The 19,949-nt window shown below is 42.3% G+C and overlaps 1 protein-coding gene across 2 annotated transcripts in view; it reads left to right on the plus strand.

Annotated features, from left to right (window-relative positions):
- BCL2 (BCL2 apoptosis regulator) overlaps positions 1 to 19,949 on the plus strand; it is a 169,873-nt gene that overhangs the window by 95,220 nt on the left and 54,704 nt on the right. The window lies entirely within an intron of this gene.

Consider the following 19,949-nt stretch of genomic DNA (forward strand, 5'->3'; position numbering starts at 1 on the left):
AACCCCCGCCTCCAGACCTGACAGGTCTCCCGTTTCCATTCCAGATTTCCAGCTCTGTGCTGGTCATAGCAACAGGGACAACCCACCGCCATTCTGAACCCCACTGTGCCCCTTCCTCCCCCAAACTAGTCTCCGGTAGTGGGAGCATCTTGTCCTCATCCCCATGTCTCAGTCGTGTTTGGTTCCATCTTCTTACTTTCTTCTATGTCTGTACTCTCACGGGTCTCTCATTTCCTCTGTGTCAAACTGTCCTCATGGTGTTCTAGAAGTGAGATGATGGGCAGTCTACTACATCCTTACTTGATCTGTATAAGCAGAAGCGGTCTAGGTCAAGACAATGTAAGTAAAAATTGAATCATAAAAACAGAGAATCGTAGCCCATCAGTCAACCTGCAGACTTGAGCCAGTTTGCAGACCCAGAACCCTTGACTGGGGGGAGACCTAATCCTGCTTTTGAGGATTTCTGGACACTCGCTGTGAGTTGACACTAATTCTAGGAGACTCAAAGCAATTAGTCCGAGGTCTGGTGATCCCTGCAGCTTTCGCTCCGTTGGATTGGTCCTCACAGCACTTTGTGCAGGCGGAGGGGCTGGCTGTGCATGCCACAGGAGCTTCATGTGGGTCAGCTGTCTGCCTGTCCTCCGTGTTGTCAAAGCACCTCCGCAACCTTCATGTTCCCTGGCTCTAAGCTTCCACGGGTGCCTGGTTTTGGGAAAGAGCATGTCTTCTTTAATCTGATCATTAAACTCTCCACAAATAATTCTTCCCCTCTCTGCAGCATCCTTGGTCACAAGTCCCAAACCCAGTGCTCTGCCCTGCACCCTCCCCATCCCCATACATAGTCCCCCAAACGACGCACTTTCCTTCCTCTCGCTCTCGCCTTTACTCACGCTGTTCCCTGTGTCTGGTATTTCTTTTTGGCTCCCTTCTCTGGATTTGTGGGGTGCCTCTTTTTAGCACAAATATACCATGTCCCCTTGTAAAATCCTTTTCTGCGTTTTAGCCTGTAACAGCCAGTGAAATGAGCAAGAAAGCGTGGACGGATTAATTCACCAGCCTTAAGGGAATAGAGGGATCCTTCTAGGTGTGGGTCGTTACCAATCTTCGTAAACAAAAGATTGCCTTGTTTATACCTGTTCTTCATAGTCAGCATTTTCCTAAATCTGCTTAAGGTGAAAGTGAGTTCTTTGTGTTTAAAAAATCATATGGGAGGCACAGAAATAAGAAATGTTCATTTTGTTTAATGTGTGAGTATATTCCACGACAGGTGGCCTCTCCACTTGCACAAATAAAACAGAATTGGTTGGCTGAAACCTATCAGCAGAGCAGAAGGAATAATGGCCAGGTGGTGAGACCAGGCGCAGATGGGAAATATTTACTTAGATCTTCAGTTCTTCTTGTTAAGAGTCCCTCTAATCAAGTACCTTTCCCTGAGATGTGAAAACAACTTCCAGTATCTTTGAGTAGTCTTTTTTTTGAAAAGGTAGTTTCCGTGCCAGTTTCTCCTTTTTACAAAGTCAGGGTTAGAATAACCAGACAGTGTCAGAGGAGTCCGTACAAGCTTGAATACTCCCAAGTTTTATTCGAAGTTTCCAGATCTCAGAGTCAAAATTAAAACAGTGCAAAAGTTAAATCGAAAATGTCATAAATCTTGGGATTGTTTTTCATACTAAATGGGACAACATCACCCTGGGGTGGGGGGCGGTCTTTGCAGACTCTACTATGGAGGCAAAGCTTCCTTATGCCTGGCTCACCCACCCCAGCACTCTGGTAGACCCAGGCAATCTAGAACCCTGGGTGCTAGATCCCCTGGTGTTACCATTGGTCTTCAGGAAATCTTAGAATTCTCCATGCAGCATTAGCCCCCAAACAACTTTGAATTATTCTTCTCCTTTAACTTATGCAACATGGCTCTGTTGCTGGTTTTCTTCCCACTTCTCTGACAATTGCACTTCCATATCCCTCTACCAACATTTGCAAAGCATTTATGTAGCACCTGCTAGGGGCCAGAGCCATGCTTATTGCATGGATCTATACAAAGATGAATGGGACATGCCCCTGCTCTTTAGGGGCTCACTCCATTGGCTCTCCACTCCCCTCCTTCCTCCGTCTAGAACTGAGTACTCGGAGTGCCCCCCAAGACCTTTCCCTCCTCCTCTCCCCTGTGCACTTGCCCCTTTAGATAGGCTTCTTTTTTTTTTCTCATGGTTTCAATCATAAAACTATATTACCCAGTTTTATTTTCTCATCTGTAGTACTAAATCTTCTCTTGCTTTCCCCCAGAATTAGTGTGTTCTTGGGCCAACCAGCTCCTCACAAGTGTTCCCCTCTTTTGTTGGGATCAGCACAGGTTTCCTTTGTTTCTCAAAACCCCCAAATCTGGAAACCATCATAGGTCACACTCCTCTCTTTTGTCTGTGTCCAGAAATCAGTGTTCAGGCTTACTCTGACCAGCTCATTGATTCTTTTTCTTCACTTTTCTTACTACATCCATTCCGCCTGGTCCTGGTGGCCACACAGCAGCCCCAGCCCTCCCAGTGAACATTGCCCATCCGAGCCAACATTCTCTTCTTTAAACCCTGTCTTATGGATGTCCCCCTCCTTAAGTGGCAGAGGTGATGGCTTAACTTTTTTAGATCCCTGACAGCATCTAACCCAGCTCCTTGCACACAGTAGGCACACAACCAGTGCTTATTGATCTGTTGTGGCAAAAACATCCCTGGATTTTAGATGGTCAACCTCAACTTTCCTACTGTCTTTACCTTGGAGAACCTCCAAACGGTAATCCCTGCAATGAAGGTCTCTACTGTGGGAGCACTGAGGCAAGAGCAGCATGGCAGAGAACAGTGAAACAGATCAAAAAACTGGGAACTGAAATCCAAGAGGGAAATTAAGGAAATGGAATTATTTGATATAGGAGAAACCAAGATTGTGAGAGCGTATAGTGGGATACTATCTAAATGCCCTCCCTCTTTTGAGACGGTTGTATACACACCCTTAGTTTTCCTTCTTACTTATGCATGACCTTTAATACTTAGTACCTTACTATCTCCTTATTGCCCATGGCTCTTATCTTGTGTTGCATTCATGGAAGATAAGCACAGCCAAGGCCACATGGCGCTGGCGGATGGCATAGTCCAGAATGCACAAGGGTTGGGATAGCTCTGCATGCCGACCAACCAAGCACATCCTGGAAATGGAGATGTGGACACAGCTGTGGAGGTGACCCAGACTTCTTCCCCAAAGAAGTCAAGCTTTCATAGGATCAGAAGTGGAGGCAGCAAACTGTAATAGAGAGAGGGTAAGGCACAGTCGGAAAGGTACAGGTTCAAAGTGAGAGAAGATCCCTAGTGAGAATTGTCAAACCCTGAAATGGGTTACAGAGAAAGGTGGTGGCACCCTCTTTCCTAGAAACGCTGAAGTCGTAACAGAGAAACTGTCCTGAGCACTGACTTCTCCAGAGGCTGGAGGATAGGAAGGAGGGCTGTTGGGGCTCCATCCCCACAAACCCCTTTGCTGGACGGCTTTGTTTGCTTGGCAGGGAGTTGGCTGCAGGCTGCTGCTTACTCAACCACAGAAGTGAAATTTGTTACTTATGAGAAATAATAAAAGATCTTTCTTTTTCTAGACTTCCTCTAGTCAAATGGGTCTGTTTTCTTTCTAAATGAGGGAGTTTGTTTTGCTTTTTTTTCCTTTCGTGGCATTCAAATTACCTTTTGTATATACTCTGCCCAGTAGTTCAGAGTATATTTATAAGAGAAGCAAAGCCCCAGATCATAATGAATGCTCACCATTTTCCTCAAGGATCGTGCGTGGAGTATGTGCACAGATGGAAGAAGTTAGGCTGTTGAAGATTTGATGGATCTCATCAGCATTAACAGTGGACGTTTTTAGTATTGTCAGAATGTTTTTCTGTATTTCTTTGGCTAAACAACCATTTACTGAGCCGTGCACTGTGCTTGCTATTTGTAGAAGAAGCAAAACAAATAAGACATGGTTTCTGCTTTCAAGGCACTTACAGTCTAGAGGGAAGCTAGAATGTGAGTGCAAACAGCTCTATGTTTTACAAAGAAAAGATTATTCTAGTTCAAAGGGAGAGGCCATTATGGAGAATTGTGGTAGCATTATAGTAATCAGTTTGGAATTCTACTATTTTCAAGATTTGCCATTTCAATGATATATTAGCCTGATTTTTCACTTAAAAATTATTTCTGATATCCAATTCACATGGTTTATTTACTGAAACCATTTAGAAAGGTATTTATTGATAAATGTCACTGCCACCTCTGTCCCCTTCTACCCAATTCACTAGACTCTTGTCTGGAGTGAAACACGTAACTATGTATGTTAATTCCCTGAATATATATATCTAGTGTCCCTTCACGCAAAATAATTATATTTGTATTTACATTTTCCCTCTTTCTTACACAAAAGGCAGCATATTATTTGCCTTGTTCTTCACTTGGCCTGTGAATGTAACAGTATATCTTTGAGACCTTAGCATAGCCATACACAGAGTGTATCCTTTTTCTTTCTTCTTCCATAGGATAATACCTTCATAGTATTCCACCATTTTGGAGGATACCATGGTGTATCAGTTACCTATTGCCATATAACCAACTGCTCCATGGCTTCATGGCTTAAAACAACGATGATTTTATTTATTCAAAACTTTATGAGTGAGCTCTTTGGGGCCAACTGGGTGGTTTTTCTTCTGGTTTTGCATGGATTTACTCAAATGGATGAGGTAGGTTATCTGGTAACTTGATTGGAGCTAGATGCCCAAGATGTCTTCACTCATATGTCAGTGGTAGATTGTGACCACCAGCTGGACTAGCTCAGTGAACCCAGATTTACTTCCCATGGTAACTGGATCCCCAAAAGCAGAGAAGAATCATGCCCCCAGTGCAAGAGAGCTTATTAAGTCTCTGCTTGTGTCTCATGTGCCGATTTCTATTACCAAGCCAAGTTACAGGGCCAAGGCCAGAGCTAATGTGAGAAGGACCGGTACAAGGGAGGGAACTGAGAGGAGGGATTCACTGGATGTCACTGGATTACTGTCTCCTCCACATGTCTCATAACCACTATATTGATGGACACCTGGTTATTTCCAGTCTTTTTGCATTACAAATAACGTTCCATTAGACTGCCTTGTCCGTTATTCAACTTATCCGTGAGTAGGATAAATTTCCAGAAGTGGGTTGCTGGGGCAAAGGGTAAATGCTTTTTATATTATCTATATATTCTATTTCTGTGGTGCTGTTTCTCTGGTTATTTTAAGCGTGTGTTCTTCTGTCGCTTGTGTAGGAGCTTTGAAAATGTGAAAAGAGTTTGGATAGGAAATGCATAGAAACTGAATTAATTAGAAACTCATTCCTAAAATGGCAAAAAAAAAAAAAAAAGATGAAAGCTATACTAGAAACCAAGTAATTTTGAATAAAGTAACATGCATTTGAATAAATAGGTCTATTATTATAACAGTGTTTTACGTTACTATTGTGTTTACAGTGTCAAAATAGTTTGCTTATAGTGTCTCATGTAATTCTTTCTCACAATAATTCTACGAGTTAAGCGTATAATTGGCCCCATTATATATACATATATATAATTTGTATGAGTGGTATGTGTGATTTTTAAGATTTAGAGAAGTTACATGACTTGCCCCAACCAATGGGTTATAGCCAGAATATATACGCAGCCCTGTAATAATAAACTTGACCTTTTCCCATTAAGTGCATCTCATTTAGTAGGGACTTGTGTCTTGTGTCTTGTATCTTAGCTTAGCTTCAGTTGACATTAATTTGCTTGGTAACTACCATGCTAATATATCACAATCACAAATGATATCTTCTCAGGAAGCTCTTTTTAAAAAAAATTACCAATAACTTGTTTCTAATTTCTGAACTTAGGAGTATCCCTAAGGTTTTCTTTTGTTTTGCAGGTGAGACTGTTGTCCAAATTGACAGCTCCATCCTGATCTTAGTTGCTAGTAAATCTTGAAAGAGAAGGAATTCTCTTTAAGCCCATATGTTAGCTTTCAGCCTTCAGGAAAGAGGAGTTATTTTTAAATAAAACCTTGTCTTGGCCCTCCTGCAGCGGGCATGGAAAGTAGACTGTTTTCTTTTTTTCATTCACACTCAGACATTTTCATAGGGGCTTGGTCACGGCAAAGTGGGCCCCATGTACAAACCACCCACTTCCCTGAAGCATGATTGATTAGCAAAGCTGTTCTGCCCAAGGGCAGCCTGTTTGCCTGAGCCTGGATGTTGACAGGTTCGACATGCACAGATTTTAAAACAGGTCTCTCATCCCCAGGCTGCAGGCTGTGGGCCAGGACTCTTGTTCTTGAGGGAGGAGAGAAGAGAAAGGATATGCTTCAGGGAGCAGGGCAGGCTGCATGCATCAGGAACCACCTCACATTCTAGAATTCCTGAAACATGGCAGCTCAGGCCAAAGGTAGTACTTGTTGAGATGGTGCTGGAGTCATCAAAACCACATTGCTGGTGAATGGAAGGATGCTTAGGCCAAGCCTGTGGGAACAGGAGTGGACCCCATTTGATGAAGAACCTCTCAACATCAAAGGGAGGCATGCATTTTCAAGAAAGATAGACACTTGATACCCAGTCAACATAATCTATGCTGGAAGTTTGGGAATATAGCCAAGCAGTGGCCCTGTAAACAGGATGAGGTCTTTCATGTCTGTCTCCTTTGAGACCTCCAACTGGGTGACTGTTATAGAGCAGAATCCACATACATGTGTGTTCCCAAAATGCTAAGACTTAGGGTAGACTTGGAAGCCCTCTCTTGGGGACACCTGGGTGACTCAGTCAGTTGAGCGTCTGACTTGATTTCAGCTCAGGTCATGATATGCCAGTGGTGGGATTGAGCCCCGTGTCAGGCTCCATGCCCAGATCTGAGTCTGCTTTGGATTCTCTCCTTCTGCCCCACCCCCCGCTCTGGCACACGCGTGTGCACACACACACACACACACACACTCTTTCTAAATTAATTAATCAATTAATTATTTAAAAAGAAACCGTCTTGTCCAGGCCTCACTATTTTAGAGATAAGTAAACTGAGGCCCAGGATGGTCAGGTCAGTGGCCTCAGGTGGTCCTCCTGGGTAGTGGCAGAGCCAGGTCTTCTAAATCTTACTAATATCAGTAGTCATAGAATCGTGCTGCCGGTATTCTAACGCATGCTAAGTGAATGAATGAATATGTTAGTTTCCTTTTTAAAGAAACTTCTTTAAAAACCACTCACTCAGCAAAGTCACATAGGATCATCCATTTCATTTACCTACATATGAACCTTAGATCACCCCAGGGACATTTTAGGAGGGGGTGATAGGAAAGGGGGGCTTTATAAGGACAAATCATTAGTGTCTTTCGAAAGACTTTCAGGAATCTGGGTTTCAAGACATTTTGGCCATCGCACAGGAAGTCTTAAATGTCAGGGTTGGATGAAAAAAATGGGACTTTCTTACCACAAGTGTTACATGCTCCAGGTGCGGATGGCCTGGTAGAGAAACTTCAGCCTGAGGCTGAGTGGTCTTTAAGTGAGCTGGGTGGCAGTGCAGCAGTGGGGACAGAAGCTGCTGAGGGGAGGGGCATCTATCTTTCACCTGACCCCCCTGGAGTGCTTGCCTGCCCACTGCCCCCTTCACGCAGGGGTGCCAGACTGGCGCTCAACACCCCACCTGATGGGCTGAGGGCTCAGCAGATCTGGCTGCTTTGTGTGAAAGCCACCCCTTCCTGCAGGGCTTAGTTTTCCTTCTGTCACATGGCCAACTGTCACTTCTCTCTCATCTTTGGCTCATAACCATCTCGCCCCCCAGGAAAGGGGGAAGAAACTTGTGCGAGGCTTTCACCGATGCATCTGACAGCATCTGTTGTCATAACTGCATTTTGACACCTGACAAAAGAGTGTCTCGACTCTCACTTTCCTCTACAAGGTGTAAGGGGTAAGTCACATCTCTTTTTGAATAGAAGTCAGTCGTCCTGCCGGCCACTGAGAATGTTGTAGAAGCCCATGTATCAGTATCTGCAACAGTGCTTCATATTTGGTTTCCTGTGTGTCGTGAAGAAAAACCTGCACATACCTAAAAGTAGGGATTCCAGTGAAATGTGGGCTCTGCTTTGCTCTAGCTGCTGTGAGAGGCTGCGTAACTCTAAGAATACCGGTAGTGGTATCTATCTACATTCTAAGAATTTAGGGAGGCGAGGTTTGTACAGAATTAAATCACCCCGTCATATCTGTGAGGCTTCCTGCAGAATGAAGGCAAAAATAAACCCAAACAAACAAAACAGGAACATGTCTGCACACAGTGAGATGCATGCTCCTTGGCCAATAAAGGTTTTGAATTGGTCCTTGAAAATGTCTTTGGAGACCTACTTGCTTGAAAAGATGCTTTTCTCTGTTGTTAGGGTTTGGTTTGGTTTGGTTTGGTCGTGGTGTTTTGTTATCGTTTTGCTTTTGATTCTTACTATCACATTTAACCCATGTGTGGTGGGAAATGTCAGGATTTTCTTGATAAAAAGTGAAGGAGAGATAAGTGTCTACCATCCACACCACAGGAGAAGTCAGTAGGGCCCAGCTAGGATGTGCACGTGGGTTTCTATGTGTGTCTGTGTTGTGTCTCCAGGTCTGCGTCTCTGTGTGTCTCTGTATGCCTGTGTATATGTGTGCATGTCTGAGTGTGTCTGTGTGTAGGTCCGTGCATGGGTATGTGTGTCTCTGTATATCTATGTGTACGTGTGTATGTTTTTGTGTGTCTGTGTGCACTTGTGTGCCTGTGTGTCTCTCTGAGCATGTGTGTGTCTGCGTGTACTCCATGCGTGTGTGTGTGTGTTGGTGTGTATGCAGGTACACAGCACTGTCAGGCTCAGCCTTCCTTCAGCATCATGCCTCTCTTTTCCTTATGCTGAAACCACTTTGCTTTGTTGTTAAAGCAAATATAACTACTTTCCTACAAAGTAAAGACCAAATAACCTGAAGAGCTCCAATAAGATCCACCTCATGACCCAATATGAAAAAACATAGAAATTTTCCATGGAGAGAATCCCAGTCCAGACTGAGGAAAACAGACCAAGTTAACCTGAGTCTTTCTCTTGCTCAAACTACTTTTTTACCCCCTACAAAGAATGCTGTCTCACAGATTCCACATGTCACATCTCCGTATCTGCCTGATAATGGTTTTCATTTGAATTTAAAATATTTGGTGATGCTTGGAGAAGGATGAAGAAGCCAGATTGAAGATTACATTAGCTTCTGAAGGCTTGCCTTTCCACTTCCCTGCCCCTCCCCCTCTTCCCCTCCTTCCTCCCCCTACCTTCCATTCTTGTGCCTGTTGTTTGCCCTGATTTACCAGATGTGAGGCAGCCAAAGACCCGCTCTGGAGGTGATGGCCACCTCCCAGGCACTGTTCCTCCCAGGCAGCCGCCCCCCAAGGAACTTCACAGAAAATGCAGGCATCGTTTGGCATTCAGTTGCACATTTGGAGGGGCACAGATTGCAGCAGTACACGATGACAGAAATAGCCACCAGAGAGTGAGTTCTCACCGTGTGATGGACACTGTGCTAAACTCTGACCTTGCACTGAGTCCTGAGGACCGACCACCGGCAGGTATGAGAATCGTTCCTCGTCTTCAGACAAGGAAACCAAAACTCAGAAAAGTGAATGATCTGTCCACAGTGACACAGCCTGGAATGGATGGGGTGGGCCTCGAGCCGGCTGCCTCTGAAGGCCTCGCTGTTGGCCACTGGCAGCATCCCGAAGTAGTCGAGGCCTTGAATACACAGTAAAATCTCTTGCACGTGTGAACTTGGCAGCCACTTGTCCCCAAGCCATAACACTCTTCCCTATTTGGAAAAAAGTTACTTTTCCTCACCTGCATTTATAATCATCCAATTTTCTATTCTAAGAAATAGTAACACATAAAAAAGATAGATTTAAAACAATTGTTTTTTGTTGTGAGATGCAGGCTGGGAGATAGAGTTTAGATGCTAAAATATTGGGATTTATATTACTGATTAGGTATTTATATTAATAATGATGAGGAAAAGGAGGTTGAAATGTGGAATTGAGAAATCCAAGAATTGTGGGAAATCCAAGCCGCAAGGAACCCATGGCTGCATCCAGGGGTAGGAACGCCAGGCTCGTGTCTGCCCAGCCTTCTGGAAGGCCGTTTGTATTTTATTCTGTGTGATAAAGGCCTGCATAGTTCTTGCTGCCTGAGTTAACTAAGCATATTAACTGCATGCAATGCTCAGCTCTCATTAATTTTCCATGGGCTTGCTTGGCTTTGATCTTTCCATCTTGAGGTCCAAAAAGACCATATAGGGGGAGAAGTGATCACGTTATATCTCCTGCAATGTGTGCCGTTCGACCCCTAATGATGCCTTTCAATCAGAGAAAAGGTTTTAGTAACCAAGTGACAAAGTTATATCGCTAGACTTCCCCCACCTCCTTTATCAAAACTTAATTAGTATTGACTCTTTACTTGGCTAAATCCCATTTCAAAACTTGCAGAAATGAACTTTTTCCATAGCTGAACCTTTTAAAGTTACGTATTTGAGATATCTTGAAGCCTAAGAGAATAGCGTTTAAACAAGTTATGCATTGATTTCCTCTTACCCTGAATTATTTCTCGCCTGATTTTCCTGAGGTTGTTCTGAAACATTCTTTGTGGTTCATTGAACACAAAAAACAAACCATGTACCAGGTTGGGTGAGGCTGTAGGGATAAGGGAAACATGGCATTTGTTCTCGAGGAACGTAAGTCTCGTCAAGGAAATGAGACACTTCGACAAATAGCCATAAGGTAAAATAGAAAATTGTCAAGTGCTATAATTTTAATGTTGATTACTACATACCTAAAAGCTGGTTAAATTACAGTTTTATGGAATGCTAACGAATTATTACTCCCCTCCTGCACAGAATTTTTAAAACTCTTTGCTTTCCCAGGCTTATAATTATGGTGACCACATTTTCCATACCCAAAATTAAGACACATGGTCTGACAAAGGATTCTTGTGCCACTTCTAGGTGTGAGACCACCCATAGTTAGATTTTATTTTTTTTTAAGCAGGCTTTCGTAGGCAGGCTCTATAAAAATAGAAGTTTGTTAAATAGGCGTGTTTTTAGACTTTTCATTAAAAACAACCATGCAGTTATTTTATTTTGTATCTGAATCAACATGTTATATCCTAAAGCACATTTTACAGCCGAAGGGCATGTGTTAGCCTATTCATAAGAACACACTGCTGGATAGAGTAATAATACCTGCCATTATCCAGGTGTAATAAAAAGGTCCCAAGTGGTCTGCTGCAGGTCTTTATTTTCCCTTTTGAAGATAAAGCTCCTTATTTCAAGGTTCAACATTTTTGAAACTTGCAAATGATTACCATTGAGGCATGCCAGATGTGAGCAATTGTGAGCAGCACTTCTTGAAAAGAGGGTAAAGGAGTGCATTTTTCTTTCTTGTTTTCTCCTGCTATCATCATTGGCAGTTTCTATATATATAATTTTTTACAACAGCCGGGCCGTGTGAATGGATACCAACCCGGGCAACCAGAGTCCAGGCACGGGGCTTTTGAACTTTGAGAGATAAATTTAGGTCAGTGTCGATCATAGAAACGTGGTGAAACCAAAGTGTGCTTGAGCAAATATTAAATGACTTTCCCAAAACCACACCGCTTGTCGGTGTCATGGCCAACTCCTGACCCCAGCTTTCTTACCAACGTGGGTTCCTATTTGCTCGGGTAATGTTTTTTTCTGTCCTGGCATTACTCTGGCCAATTCCCAACCGCTCTGATGTTGGGGCAGCCCCAGCCCTGGGGAGGCAATAACTGAGAGGTGGCCTTGAGGTCCACCAGGACCTCCTCAGGCTGACCCTCGCTAACCAAAGTTGAGTCCAAAGCAAGTCTTAAGTTCCCACTTTCCTGGGGATCATTGACGTCCTGCTGATCCATGAGCGCTTGGGACCAGACTTTTCCCACTAATGCTTTATTTGAGTCTGAGGTACCAAAGGATATCGTTGAAGTCACTACTCTCTTTAATAGATGATTCTGATCCTTTACTTTGTAAGGTGGCTACATGTAGAAGTTGATTATCTGAATGCACTTCAGAGTATATCTCTTCCCTCAAAATCATGGACAAGTCAGCCACGAAGATAATTGACCTTTACATTCAACTTCATGTCACTATAACCTCCCCTTCATTTATTCAAGGACTATTTATTGAGCATGTACTCCAGGGCAGGTGCTTTTCTGGGTTCTGCAGCTACAGCATGAACAGAGAAACATTCCAGTCCTTTTGTGGCATGTATGCCATTGGATAATGCTAATAAATGTATCCGAAAAATTAAAACTCTTAGCTTGCTGTAAGTTGAGATTGCCCTAAAAGCAGAAAGCTAAGGGAAAGGTGAACATTTATTGGATGTCTGTGGCTTTTACTTGTGCTGTGTTGGATGCCTATGAAAGATGAATATGATTATCACTATTCCTTACAGATGAGGAACCAAGGCTTAGGGATGTAATCTATCTTGTTCAAGGTCATGCTAGTAAGGAAATAAATCCATTCTGGTGTCTTCAGTACCATTCTAGGGGTGATCATATGCTTTTAGAATTATGTATTTGATGTATGGCCATCTCATGGAAAAATAAGTTGAAAAACCTTCAGGCACGTTTTTGCCAATGTTAATAATCAATATCAAGAAATGTCATGTCGTGGACTCATTTGAAATTTAGCTCTTAAGTCAATGTTCCCTTTACCATGTACATCAATTCATTTATATTTCCGAATCACAGTATTCACTGTAGGACTCTCCACTTTCATAACAAACATCTTCCATAGACACTTCACCCCAGATTAGCCATTTGATGACCACAATAACATGTGCTTCTCAGATAACACATGACCTTTCATTTGGCTCAGAACTTAGTGGTTGACTTTGCTAAAAATAGGCCTTTAATGGTTGAGTGTGACATTCATCACGGGGTGCTGATATTCTGGAGTTTCTCCATATCATGAAACATGCCCATGTACAGCTGCTGAATTAATGAACCTCATTTCTTTGATGGGACACAGTAAGCACGTCAAAGATAGTTCTCTGCATTTCTGTCCCCAAAAGTAGTTAACAGGGAAGTGTGGAATCTGCCCGTGCTTGGGGACCCCATCTTTTTGGCGTATGTAAACATAGAGGCTAGGCTGGGATGGTATTTCTGTGGAGGAGTGAGGCTGGATTAAGTGTAGAACCCGGGCATGGTCAGGGGGGAGGGGGAGAAGGTCTTCTGCTAACTTTGGTCTTGACTAACAAGGGCTGATGTCAGGGCACATGCTATGGTTGTGGTGTCACGTGCTGATGTCACTCCAAGAACCCAGCTGACATCGGTGCTTTTCTGCTGGTGTCAGGGTGGTCATGTACTTCCACTACCTCTCCTCCCCACAGGCTTTGGTCATCTCTACTTGTGGGTCTTTGTGGAAGAGTTGTGTGTGTGTCAGTTTATCTATCACTCGAAATACCTCCCATGATGCTTAGGTCACAACCCAAACCCCTCTGTCTGCCCTACAATGTGTCATGGCCTGATCCCTCCCTGCATAACCCTTGAGCACATTGGCTCCCACCTGCCCATGGCTCACCGGCCACACAGGCTGAATGCTTGATCTTCTCACACAGCAAGTTCACGCCCCCCCCCCCACGCCCCTAGGGTCCTTCTGCTACCTGTGGCCTCTACCTGGATTGCACTCCTCCTGATGGACCCAGGGCCCCTCCTTCTTGCCTTTTAAATGTTAAAATGTCACTTCCTCACAGAAGTTCCCCATGATCACCCAGGCCTTCCCTCCCCTGTCGCCCCACTTTTGTTCACCGGATATTTTCATGTTAAACAGTCAGTGCTTTATGTGTGTATTCTTTGAGCTCCAAGAAAGCAGAGACCATGCCTGTCTTATTTGCCACAGCATCCTCAGCCCCTAGCATGGAACACATAGTAGTTGAATGAACAGCTGCCAAGTGAAGGAAGGAGGCACTCAAATTTTAGGTGATTTAAATGTCACAAACTATACTTTCAGGTTATTTTTTAATAGTGCAAAAGAAATTAAAATGAGATCTTTTTATTAAATTTCCCATTTGACCTCAATATTTAGCAATTTCTGGTTGTCAGCGATTAATTAATTACATACAACAGCCTGTCCTCAGGAACCCAAACCCACTGCTCTTACAACCTTTGCAGATGACCTGTCCTAAAACCTAACTGTCTGGCACTGAGTTCAGAATCTCTACTTAATGCATCAGAAACCTTTAGGGCTTATCCTGAACTCCAAGGCTGGCTTCATTTCTTCAGTAAGCAGCCACTAAACACGATACCCACAGCAAGTGATTTCACAGAAACCTGCCTTAGACACTCACAGAGAGTTTGATGTATTTCACACACACAAAAAGCACTTTTTCTTTTGAGTAGGTTAGTGATGCTATTGAATACAAATGACCTGTTTCTGAATATACTGGAATCTCACTAAAATTTTTCTGGCTACAAAGTGGAATTCAGTGGCAGATAGGCCTGCCATAGACAAATCAAGGGGATTTATAGTTACTAAAATAGATTCTCAAAGTGGTTTCATTTTCTGGGGCAGCCCCGTGGCTTCTAGGGCTCAGAAACCATTGCCAGAGACTTGGCCTTTGGAAGGGGAGACAGGAGAATCCTAAGTCCCACAATACTGTTGGTGTCCAGCTTCTGATACTTTATGGAATGTGTCTTGTTACTTGGGGGTGGGGGGCACCTAATTAATTTGGGGAGAAATGTAAATTGAGTTTCAAAAACATGAAATATGGAAAACTTTCTGAAAAATATTTTTTTGTAATATATCAGGGTCTGCCTTTTCATTAGCAAGTCAAAGAGAATATACTGTGGCATAGAGTCATTCAGTCAAGCTCTGCATTCCAAACCAATTACTTTTTTGGTCTAACCTCAGTGATGCAGCTACTAAGCGGGAGATCATTATTCAGGGTGCATGTGACAGAGCTGTGTTGGATTCTGACTAGGGAAGTAGTCTTTTTCACATTTTTTATCTTGGGAGGGGGGCATCTATTCTTTTGTTCAGTTTGACAGTAGGAATGACATAAAGACTTCAGTACGGTAAATTCTCTAGTTAGCTAGAAGAGTGAGATGTTCTGGTTAATTCAACATTCTGTTTTACCCAGAGATATCCAAAAGACCACTTCTCCATGGCCAATGTGTATAGAATTCAAATAGAACAAACTATATGTAACACCAAAACTATACCGAACACCTGTTCATATCTTTCAACGTCAGAAGATACTTTAGGATCTCGCCAAGCCTCAGGTCATAGCAGTTATTAGGATTTGGGGCCAATAGAAGCCTGGCCTATTACCACTGGCTAAAAGGAGCACTTACATTTCCTTGGGGGAGAGTTGGGGGAGGGGGCTAGGGAAATGGTGGGGGGAGGGGCTTTGATATCTTCACACCACCTTTCACCGCCCTGGAAGTAAAGGATGGCTGTTTCTCCAGGTCTCATCAGCGATCTGTGAGGCTTTTATTGGGCTTAAATACTCACAAATAGGAGCACCTGGGTGGCTCAGTGGTTGAGCATCTCCCTTTGGCTCAGGTCGTGATCCTGGGGTCCTTGGATCAAGTCCTGCATCGGGCTCCCCTAGGGAGCCTGCTTCTCCCTCTGCCTATGTCTCTGCCTCTCTCTGTGTGTCTCTCATGAGTAAATAAGTTAAATCTTTAAAAAAAAAAATACAAATACACAGACCCTAAAGTGAGATAATGTCTGTGAAGTATCCAGTGTTGAGCCAAACACACGGAGAAACCTTGAATAAATGCAAGGTAACTTGGATGCGTTTATGTGTGGTTTCGTTTGGTTTATTGTAGCTTTTTTCTTTTGGAGGCCAAGGAACTCTTCCTGGCCTCCTTCTTGGCTGGAGGGACTTCGATACCTAAGCTAGAATGAGCAGAAACTTTTCAACCTCCAGCATGGTTTACATTTCTAAAGGAAGCGTCTACAGATGATAAATGCAAGAAACTATCAGGAAGTAAGGATAAGTTTTGAAGGGTAAATATTTAAATCAGTTGATACTCTGACTTCTCTGGGACATGTCTAGAAAGAGAAAGAATTAGGAGAAGCAAGTGTAAAAGAGGGTTTTTCTTTCACACACCATTAAAGGAAGGCATATTTTCATAAATTTTTTGAAGGGCAATTTTGACCTCAGTTTTGAAAATACTAAGTTTATGTACCCTCTGACTCAGCCGTTTCACTTCTAGGGTTTTTTTTCCTATATATATATGGAAGGACATCCATCATAGCATTATTTATCTTGTTTTGGAAGCAAAAGCATAAAACGCACTAACCAGGGTAGAAAAAGAAATACATGTGTGAGGTCTGGCTAAATGATGGTAAACTGATATTAAGAAATTAAATACAGCTATCAAAAGACATGATAGATGTTCATGAACTCACATAGAAAGATGCCTGAGATTACTGTAGAGTGAAAAAGTTGCTGTCTGTATGGGGAGTATGATCTCATCGATGAGAAAAAAATTAGATGCATATATATGCATGCACATGTGTAGCATTTTCTGGAAGGATGTAAAAATACTGTTCTGTTAATATAATTGAATAATTATGGTGTATTATAAATTAAGATTAATAATAATGACAGAGTATTACAAATTAAGATTAGTTGGCATACACATATTGTTTGCAATAAAATGGGTATTATTAAAATGCTTAAAAGTTAGCTCTCTCAAGTGTGTTAGCTACTTTCTAGTTTGCACTGTAATTTATTTCTTCAGCCCTTACACATATCACATAAACAATTAAACTTTGGTCCAGCTTAGGGTCGTTCATAATTTCCAAGTTGATGTTTATATTCTTTCTCCAATGGTGTTAAAGATGATGGTGATCACATTGGTCATTATTACTGAACTAGGTGCTGAGCACTTGTACTTATATTTTCTCTAAACCTCACAAAATCCTGAGAAATGATGAAGAGATGGAGACTGTACCCATCAACTTAAGTGACTTGCCAAAGTCATGTAGCCAGGAAGTTTGGGAGCTGGCCCTCGAAGCCAGACTAACGCCAAAGACCGTGCTATTTCCATATGTCGTTCTGCTTGAGATATGGCACTGGTGAGTTCATTTCTCAGAGAGTCTGTTTTGTTGTTGAAACAGATCATTTTGAAAAAAACCATAGAACACATGCTTTAATTGTTCACTATTTTCTTGCTTTCTAGCACATTCCACTCACCATTTTTATTATTCTGTGCTTCACATTTGTCTGAACTCATTTGTCATAGCTATGAAGCTAATGGAAACCTCCCAAGCTCGTTTGATTCTGCTGATATTTCCCTGGTGGAAATGCCAACCCTGTGTTAGTATGGCCAAGTGGAGCATGCCATCTGAAAACTGCTCCAGCCTTCAGGGTTGGACCTGATTCAGATTTGAACACCATACCGTTATTTATTTTCTTGAGATAAAGAACAAAGAAAAATAAAAAAGCAAAAGCTGCTTTTGAAACCTTCAAGTAATGTAATTTTTCTTTGTTGAACTAATTTTAGGCTTGGTCTGGTTTTGATTTATGAGATTTCCACGGCTCCAGAGGGTACACCCAGGGTGGCCATGTAGAAGTCACAATAACAGTCATAAGGAAGGCCCTTCCAGGGGCACCTGGGTGGCTCAGTTGGTTAAACATCTAACTCTTGGTTTAAGCTCAGGTTATGATCTTCCGAGTCGGGCTCCATGTTCAGTAGGGAGTCTGCTTGGGATTCTCTCTCCCTCCCCCTTTGCTTCTCCTCTCTTTCTTTCAAATAAAAATAAATAAAATCTTTAAAAGAGAGAGGGGAAAAAAAAAAAAAGAAAGGCCGTTTCAAGCCCCCATCTCCCTTCTTTGCTTTTCTTCTGCCTTTTATCTCTTCTTCCATTCAGCTTTTTCCTAAGATCTGGTCTTTAGGTGATCCTGGAAGTTTGTAATCTTGTAAGATAAGGGGGGTAGGCATAGCTTTGAGACTATGCCCACCAAGTAGGGAATCCAGTCTGGTCTTAGGAAAACCTTTTTTAAACTAAGTCCTACAAGAAGAATCATTGCAGTGCCCCGTTACCTGTGAAGAGAGAGCAGGATGTACAGATGCCCAGAGGTAAGAGAGAACTCAGTGCACCTGCGCAGCTGCGAGGCTAAAGTGCCTGACCTTCTCTTCTGAGTGAGGATAATGACTACAGATTGTTCAAGGTCCATAATATCAGGGTACGAGACCTCCTAGAATAAGCAGCTTTGCTTCTAAACATTCCTCCAATACCATTACTGATTCTGAGGGTGTTGAGAACGTGTCTCTCTCATGCTGATCATACCTGTGCCGTCTTCCTAAATTCACACTGGCAGATGACACACTCAGCCAAGGTAGAAACTTTAGGGACTCCTGTGGTAGGGAATAACTGCTGGTTCTTGAACAGGGACTGTTGGCATATCCTTTTTTAATTTTTAATTTTTTTTAAAGATTATTTATTAGAGAGGGAAAGAGAGCATGCATGCAAGCGTGAGTAGGGGAGGGACAGAAGAAGAAAATCCTCAAGCAGACTCCCCGCTGAGCACGGAGCCTGATGTGCGGCTTGATCTCACTACCCTGAGATCACGGCCTGAGCCAAAACCAAGAGTCAGACGCTCAACCAACTGAGCCACCCAGGCACTCAATATATCCCTTTTCTAAAACAGAGAAATGCTTAAGGCCAAAGTGTCTGTTTTCAATAATGAATATGGATATTCACAGGAGGGGAGGACCAAAGGAAACAGACTGCCCCAGCCTTAGGCGAAGCATTTGGACTATTTTTATGTGTCATGGACAGAAACATCAAATGACAACTCTTGTTTCGTTTCTCTTTATGTGTTTGGCACTAAGGCTTGGTTCAAAATCTTAAGTTCTGTTAACTCCTCACAGTGCACAAACCTAGTTTAGCAGTTTATACACATGTGAATTTTGGGCTCTCATCCATCCTCCAGCCAGGCAAGGAAGCCTTTCTCTGGACTTCTTTTCCCAACTCTAACTTATCATCTAAATTTATTTTTTGCCCATGAATATGAAAACCGAAAAGGTGAAGACCAGATTTGAAAATGCGTGTGTGTCAATGCACTCATCAACCTGAAAAAATAAGAATAATGTATATATATATTGGATCTTAGGAAGTCTACTGAGTGAAAAAGGCAATTGTACTTATAGTTTTAAAATAACAGATCTATCCCAGTACAAGGTCAGTCATAGATGGAATTGTAAAGGATAAGAAATAATACATGGTTACAATTCAGAAACAAGAATGATCCTATCATGTACCAAATGAATTCAGTTAAAAAAGAAACTATAAAACGCTATTCTTCTAATTGTCAGCAAATTTCCACTCAGTATAAATTAAATGTAGTCAGTAAATTCCTTAGATTAAAAAAAGAAAAACTAGTTGAAAACTGAGCATCCTGTAGTAAATAGGAAGCGTTGTTAGATACTAGTCACATGTGTGTAATAAAGACAATAAATCGACATAAGTATAGCTATGATGAAATGTGTATAAAACACTTTGAACTCCAGAGAAGTAAGCAAAGTATAAATAGATAGCAGGCTCAGGCAGAGAGAAAATCAAGTGCTATTTTAGCACTTGGGCTAGTGATAATTTATTGTTCAGGCTCTCCAGCTGAGTCAATGTTTATATGGTGCTGAATATTAACTGAAACAAAATGGTCCGTACATATCACTGTCTGCGATAGATCGCTGAGTGATCAACAGAAGCACCAAATGGCCACTCCTCTACAAGCAAGGCACCTATAAGGTTTTCAGTATTCATCCTAAAAATCGAAGATGCTCTGATGATTTTGTCTGATAATAAATATGACTCAAAGAGCGGTGGTATAGTAAATGTAATGGAAAAAGACAGGAAAGTGGTTAACATTCC

This window comes from Canis lupus, chromosome 1 (genome assembly GCF_048164855.1).
Source record: "Canis lupus baileyi chromosome 1, mCanLup2.hap1, whole genome shotgun sequence".
In the NCBI taxonomy this organism is placed as follows: Eukaryota; Metazoa; Chordata; class Mammalia; order Carnivora; family Canidae; genus Canis; species Canis lupus.